Source organism: Fukomys damarensis, unplaced genomic scaffold (assembly GCF_012274545.1).
Source record: "Fukomys damarensis isolate Sample0158 unplaced genomic scaffold, DMR_v1.0_HiC HiC_scaffold_38, whole genome shotgun sequence".
In the NCBI taxonomy this organism is placed as follows: Eukaryota; Metazoa; Chordata; class Mammalia; order Rodentia; family Bathyergidae; genus Fukomys; species Fukomys damarensis.
This window is the reverse complement of record NW_022900950.1, coordinates 70,274,436-70,281,756: the sequence shown is the minus strand read 5'-3', so window position 1 is coordinate 70,281,756 and position 7,321 is coordinate 70,274,436. Positions and strand designations below refer to the sequence as shown.

At 42.4% G+C, this 7,321-nt stretch overlaps 1 protein-coding gene across 1 annotated transcript in view; it reads right to left on the bottom strand.

The window, feature by feature from the left end:
- Window positions 1-7,321, bottom strand: part of Arhgap10 (Rho GTPase activating protein 10) — a 300,009-nt gene that overhangs the window by 291,508 nt on the left and 1,180 nt on the right. The window lies entirely within an intron of this gene.

The following is a 7,321-nucleotide window of genomic DNA, read 5'->3' as shown; positions in this document are numbered from 1 at the left end:
TTTGTACTGGGGATCAAACTCTGGTCCTTGTGCTTGCAAGGCAGGCGGCAGAACCGCTGAGTTAAATCCCTGGCATCTTTTCATTTATTTATTATTTACTTTTATTTATTTATTTTGGTGCCAGGAATGGAACTCGGGCCCTCGCGCTTGCAAGGCAGGTGGTGGAACCACTGGGCCAAGTCCCCAGCTTTATTTTTTAAATTTTGAAACAAGGTCTCCCCGAGTTGCTAAATTGCCCAAGCTGGGCTCGAACTTGTGATCTTCCTGCCTCAGCTGTTCTCCATTTATTCCAAAATTTCTTGTGGCTTTACCAAAACTGAGACAATAGAAAAAAAAATTAACTTTGTTAATAATTGAATGAAGCCAATATTGTATCAACACGGATATGAGTAAAACTGTAGAGACTTCCAGTGCACACCTGTTTCCAGCTCTCCTTTCTTTAGGGGTCACTGGAGGAACTTATTTCTGCCCTCCGCCACGTTATTAGTTCCAACCAAGTCCTTCAGGCTGTCGCAGAAGTGGCATGTCTGATTTCTAGGCGAAGCACTTCATTTCTGGCGCAAAGGTCTGTAGCACTTTCCTGCCCTGCCTTGATAACTATGGTTGTGCAACATTCTGAATGTACTTAACACCACTGAGAATTATTTACTTAAATGTAGCTAAGCTGGTGAATGGCATATTATACAGCAGGATGCCCGCAAAGTCAAGGTTCGGAGTTCATGGGCTCTTTCCTGAGAACGTAACTAATCATTGTTCGGGAACCTCCACAATTTCAAGAAAATCACAAAAATCCTCTGCAATTTTTTTTTTGGGGGGGTGGGAGGTTTGCAAGTAGCCAATCCGAGAGCGTTATTCAGTTCTCCCTGCTGCTGACTGGTTGGTTTCAGTCCATAGTTGGCAGGTTCCAAGGCGGAGAGGGGCAGCCCTTCCTGGTGGACCAAAGGTAGCAAAGCAATGAGAGAGCAGGGGAGGGGCCCTAAGAGGTCTTTCGCCCCTTTATCTTATGCAGACTACTTAGGGAGGGTAGCACTCACACCTTCAGTCTTGGCACCTCTGAGCCCAGCACTGCACCCTGAATCACTTCCAGAAAAAGCCACACCTCTGACTGCATGAGGCTTGGGGGACATCTAAACACAAGCCAGAACTTGGTCTAAACTTGACTACGGTAAATTTGTTAAGTAATTTAGAATATATTCATGTCATTGAGCAATATGTAGGCATTTAAAATTATAATGTAGAAAAATATTTCTATAGGCCTGTCACAGCACTCTGGGAGGCCGAGGCAGAAGGGTTGCAAGTTTGAGCCTCCTCAGCCAATTCAGTGACTCAGAAAGGCCGTCTCAAAATTAAAATAAAAAAGGGCTGGAGATGCAGCTCATTGTAGATGGCAGGGACTCATGCCCTACGTAGGGAGGGAAAAAATAAGGTACAAAGCCTGGACCTTAATTGGTTACTTTGTCCCTCAGTGTTGAGCACTATTAAGATTTATGTTAATTTTATGTAAGCTTACTTTGATAGCATTCATTCCCCATGAATCTACACTAACTTTCAGTTCATAAAATTACTTTTTACACTGGTAACATCGTTATATGAGTCTAACCTATTTTCTCTAAGTAGCTTAGGATGTAATAACCTACCTAAAACCAAACTCATTAAAAGAACAAAGTTTACAAAACCTCTCTTCCTGTTTCTTACCTTCCTTGGATTTAGGTTTCCTCCTAACTTTTCCTTTCATCCTTGCCACCAAAGGTAGTTTACTGAGAAGAGTGGCGAAAAGGAGACTTCAGCTACTTCTGCTTTGTTACTGTGTTAGCATTCCATCATCGTTCCCTAGGGTCTTCTTGGTTTGGTTCTTGCTATGAACGTGACTTTAAAAGGATCCTTTTACTTTCTCACTGTTTTGCACCTCTGGATCTTCTTTCCTGGAGTCACCGTTCTGCTCTCTCGTCTTGAGGTAAATGAACACATCTGTCTATTGTCTCACATGGTGTGCTCAGCACAAGAAGGACGCTGCAGTTACTTCCGGTGTATTTAGATACCTCCCTGGCTTTACTTCCTAGTGGAATTATTTAAGATATGAGTATTTAACCTGAGTGAGAGGAACCCCCACAGGTATAGGAAGACTTTCCAGTGAGCACAATTCTCAAGGATACTTTTACTTCCAGAGTCAACTTCCATTTGTCCTTTTTCCAATAATTGATTTGCCTTCATGAAACATTTTACAAGCTCTCCCTTCCAACTCCCTTGTCATATTAACACGTTCCCTAGGAAGCGAAGGCTGAAGCGCACAGGTAAATTCACTTTTCCACATTATTATCCTGAGGTCTAAGCATCTTCCAGGTGCCACTGAGAAGCTCTGAATATAACATATTATACCCGGTGGTAAGAGTGGTGACAATTTTCCCTTTCCTGATTTGCCTTTCACACCCCTACTATAATTAGAGAATGCATAGTTCCTCAGGGAGGAAGAGATCCTGGAAGGGAAGGACTACAATGTCTTTAAGAAATTCTGATCTGGGGATGCAGCTCAGTGGTAGAGCGCAGGAAGTGTGAGGCCCTGGGTTTGATCACAGCACTACCAATCCCTCAAAAGAAGAAAGAAAGAAATACTGAATAAAAAAGTGCCTTTGCTTTTCTGCCCTTTGGACGAACACTGTTTTCACTCACCTCTATTCCTTCCCGGAATGTGTTGTCAGCTGGAAAGAAAGGCACCTTTATGTGGACTAGCCATGCTGATTCTTTAAAATAGAACTGGAATGTTTTCCAACTCCCAAGATGTTTAAGACATGCTGAATAAAGCCTGTGCAAAGCAGGTTTCACATGACTTTCTTCACGGCGTGTTTGCGTTATTCCACAGAGGAAGTTTACTGAGCAGCCTTCTGTTCCCAATTCCTGCTCTGTAAAATGAAGAATTGTGTTCTTCGCCGAGGTGAAGATTAAATGGATTAGGCATGGGATCAACGCAAAGCACAGAGAGCAGTGCCTGGTGCACTGTGAGTGCCCCTCCTTCCTGTCGGTACTGTCTCCTTTTGTAATCTCATCCCTCTCAATGCCATCTATGCTAATCACCCCCATCATGTGTCCAACACCTGCCTGCTCACTCCAGATCTCCAGATGTGTATCCAACAACCCACTGGACATCTCCACTTGGATTCTTTCTTTCTTTTCTTGGGGTACTGGGGATCGAACTCAGGTCCTTGTGCTTGTGAAGCAGGTGGCAGAACTACTGAGCTAAATCCCCAGCCCGGATTCTTTCTTTCTTTGAGACAAGGTTTTGCTATGTAATTCAGGCTGGCCTCCAACTCACAGTGATCCTCCTGCCTCAGCCTCCCCAGTGCCGGATTACATGTGCGCACCACTGCACCTAGCTTTTGCCCACTTGAATTTTTTTTCTTTTCTTTTTTTGACACTGGGGATCGAACCAGGGCCCTTGCACTCACAAAGCAGGAAGTGGAACCACTGAGCCAAACCCTCAGCCCCCACTTGCATGCTTAACAGACATCTCAGCTGTGCTCTCCAACCAAATTACATTCTGTCTCTTGAAGACTGTCCCACCTTCAGCACCCCCTTCACATTATTTGATGTCCATACCATCCCTCCAATTGCTAAGGTCCAAAAAAACCTCGAGTTAATCTGTGTTCTTCTCATTCCCTCATTCCCCATATCGAATCCATCTCCCTGCAAAAACATAGCCAGAGTCTGATCACAGTCCACCCCCCACACGCAAACTGTTGCCCCTGCTGGGAGATGTTGCTGTCTCTGCTGGTTCCAGTCTTACAGTAGACTTCTGCTTCTGTTATCGCCCTCTGCACTCTATATTTGCAGCGAAGCAATCAGAGAGCTTGCAAAAAACAAACAAACAAAAAAGCCAGATCATGTCATCCCTCTGCTTACAGTCCTTTCATACCCCCCATAGTCAGCAGGATTGGGCGAGGGAATCCCTTAAATACAGGACACATAACTTAGAAGGTTATTTTATGATAATTACCCAAAGAGTCAAACGCAAGGAGTGCAAGAGATTAACCTCACACTAGAAGCCCAAAGCATTTAACTGAGGGCCTGGATCCCAGCAGTTTCCCACACAAGTCCAGCTAAAGGCTTACAGTCCAAGGCAATGTCCTCCTCGAGTCCAGCCAGTGGCCTAGAGCCCACGGCAATGTCTCATGTTGGTCCGTATTGAGGAGCTGCACCTGGAAAGCCCAAGGCCAGTGGCCAGAAAAATTTATGCTGGCGACTCGAAGGATTTGTGCCACCAACCTGAGGGATCCACACTGGAGCCAGGAAGCGATGCGCACAGTAAAGATCAGAGCTCCTTTGATGAAAGCAGCAGCCATTCCCGGTGCCAGTGACAGTGAGGTTCGGAGCTCTTCTGACGAGAGAACAGCCTAGTTTGCACCAGGAAAACCACCCACAGCAGGGCTCTCCTAGAAAATCAACAGGCCGAGATCTTCCCCTCCTGTTCTCTTTTTATGGCGATTGGCAACAATCTTTAGGTGGATCCTCCATGCCCAGACCATGCTGATTCAGTTCAGCTGGGGTTTACAAGTTGACCATTAGTCAAACAACTGCACCAGTCCGTCAAAGGGTTATATAAACATGAGCTTTGTACATTCATTTTTCAGAAAGATTGTGCTAATACCCATCAAATTGTTTCCGCTTGTTATCTGCGGATGGAGGTAGCATAGGTCATCATTTAAAAGCATTTGCCTTTTGACCCAGTAATATTACTTCTAGGAATTTATTTATAGGAAATAATCAGGATATGTACAAAAATTTAAGTTCAAGGATGTTGAGTGCAACAATATTTGTAACAGGCAAAAATTAGAAATAGCCTAAATATCTAACAACAGGAAACCACGTGTGGCCCCAACAGCTAGATAATACATAGTCTTACTTGGTTGAGAACATTTTCAAAAGAATTAAACATGCACTGTTAGTGAAAAAATACTTTGAGCTACCAAGTGCACTATAAGACCAATTTTTCAAATTAAAAAGTGTATTGGGAAGGGCTGGGGATTTAGCTCAGTGGTGTCGTTGCCTGCCTCGCAAGCACAAGGTCCCCAGTTCCATCCCAGTTCCAAGCAACAACAATAAAAATGTATATGGTAAGAGAACAAGAACGGCAGGGTATGCACCGAAATATTGACAGAGTTGTCGCTTAGAAATCACACAGGTGGTCATGACTGAGAGGGAAAGAAGCCTGGCCTGGAAGAGCTCCACTTCCTGTCCGCAAGCTGCCTTGGACTCTCCACCCAGGGGCAGGGGTCATGCTGACGCCCACTTCTGCGGCATCTGTCGGTCACTCAGGCAGTCTCCTTTGTAGGTGCAAACCCACTGGGCATTTCACGTAAATACAGAGGTATTGTAACTGAGCTTCTTGTAGCAAAATCACTCTTCTACAGCACACTTACGAATAGGAAAAGAAAATCCTCTAATGTATTCAGGAATTCAGCCCTTTGAGTCTCTGCCAGATTAGGCTGGGTTGAGCTACTTTTTGCAGTGACTGATAAGGGTTTCTCAAGGGCTTCTTATCAGTTTTTACTTATCTGAAAGAGTGGTTACAAGTGCAAGATATAAGTTCCTTGTCCTGCTCTCTGCCTACTGCTCAGTTTTGACTCACTTTTCTTGGACTTTGCATGTGGAGTTTGAGTTTGAGTTATTAGAGACAGGCACAGTGGCACACACCCGGAATCCCAGCACTGAGGAGGAGGATCACAAGTCTCAAGCTCAGCCTGGTCAAGTTAGCAAATTAGTGAGACCTTGTCTAAGAATAAAAAGTAAAACAGCTGGAGCTGCAGCTCAGCACAAGTACCTGAGTTCAACACCGAGGGCTGCAAGCTGGGAAAAAAAAGTGTTTCTGGTTAGTTACCTAAGGAAGTGATCAGAAGAAGAAAAGACATTTTAAATTAGCAGCACTTCTTCTTCTATTGAGACCTTATTGAGAGGACAGAGTAAGGGGATGAACAAGTCTAGGACAGAGGCGGGTATAGTGGTGCATGCCTGTAGTCCAAACACCAGGGGGGTTAGGCAGGAGAATCACAAGTCTAAGGCCAACCTGGGCAACTTAGTGAGATTCTGTCTTCAAAAAGAAAAAAAGAATCACATCTTCTTTAATTCTTTACACAATAGGATGTAGATACCTTCTGAGCTAGCAACTCAATTTCACTGAAAAGTTAAAAAAAAAAAAAAACCCAAAAAGCAGAATACAAAGCTCTTAAACCATGGAATAAACTACTAGAGTATCCAAAATGACCTGAAAGGCAAGCTTGTAGATTTTTTTTTCATGAAACAAGTAATAAAACTCAACCACAAAATGTATCATGTACGCCATAAACAAAGTGACTTCAGCACATTCTTTTGTTTAATCCATTGAGTTTGGAGTTAAGACAAGAAGGTTAAATAACCCACATACTTAATAATAAGAACATGAAATATCACAGAACTTTGGTTATGAAACTATAAGTATGTGAGGACACAGCCACTTTGCTGTTTTGTAACACAAAACAGAGTTTATCAGAAACAAACCCAGGAAAGACAGAACAATCTGATTATGTGTTTACGAGAGTTTAAGACATTTTTTTTTTTTGTGTGTGTGTGTGTGTGCGCGTGTGTGTGTATTTTACAGACTATTTTGTATTCTTTGATAAAATAATTGTCTTGTTTTGCAGGGAGAGAGAAACATAGAAATGACTAAAATAAAAATGAGTGGGCCAGGGATTTAGCTCAATATTGCTGCTGCCTGTCTCACAAGTGCAAGGTCCTGGGTTTGATCCCCGGTACCAAAAAACAAAAAACAAAAACAAACAAATAAAATAAAAATGAGCTTAAGGCTGGGGATTTAGCTCAGTGGTTCCGCTGTCTGCCTCACAAGTTCAAGGACCGGAGTTCAATCTCCGGTACCAAAAAACAAAACAAAAAAAAAGAGCTTAACAGTATCAAAGAAGGAGCTAAATATTAGTCTTAAATTGAAGTGACATCAGTGACGTGCCCATGTGGATTATCTCCAAAGACATGTGCACAGTATATATATTCAATTTAAATTCTGAATGTTAATAGCATCTAGATTAAAAAACAAAAGACCTAAACCTATACATTTAAAAATCTACCAAAAAAAAAAAAAAAGAAAAAAGAAAAAACAAAAGTTCCTTAGATAATTAGTTAAATCTAAGATGGAATTTCTCTTTGAACTTACACTATGGTTGTCAGTTTAGGAATTATGATGGTTTGGAAGAAATTTCAAGAAAACTTATGCCTAAGCTTTTGTCATTTTCCTAGTGACAATTAATTTTGACATTATACTTGCATAAAATAGAGAATACAT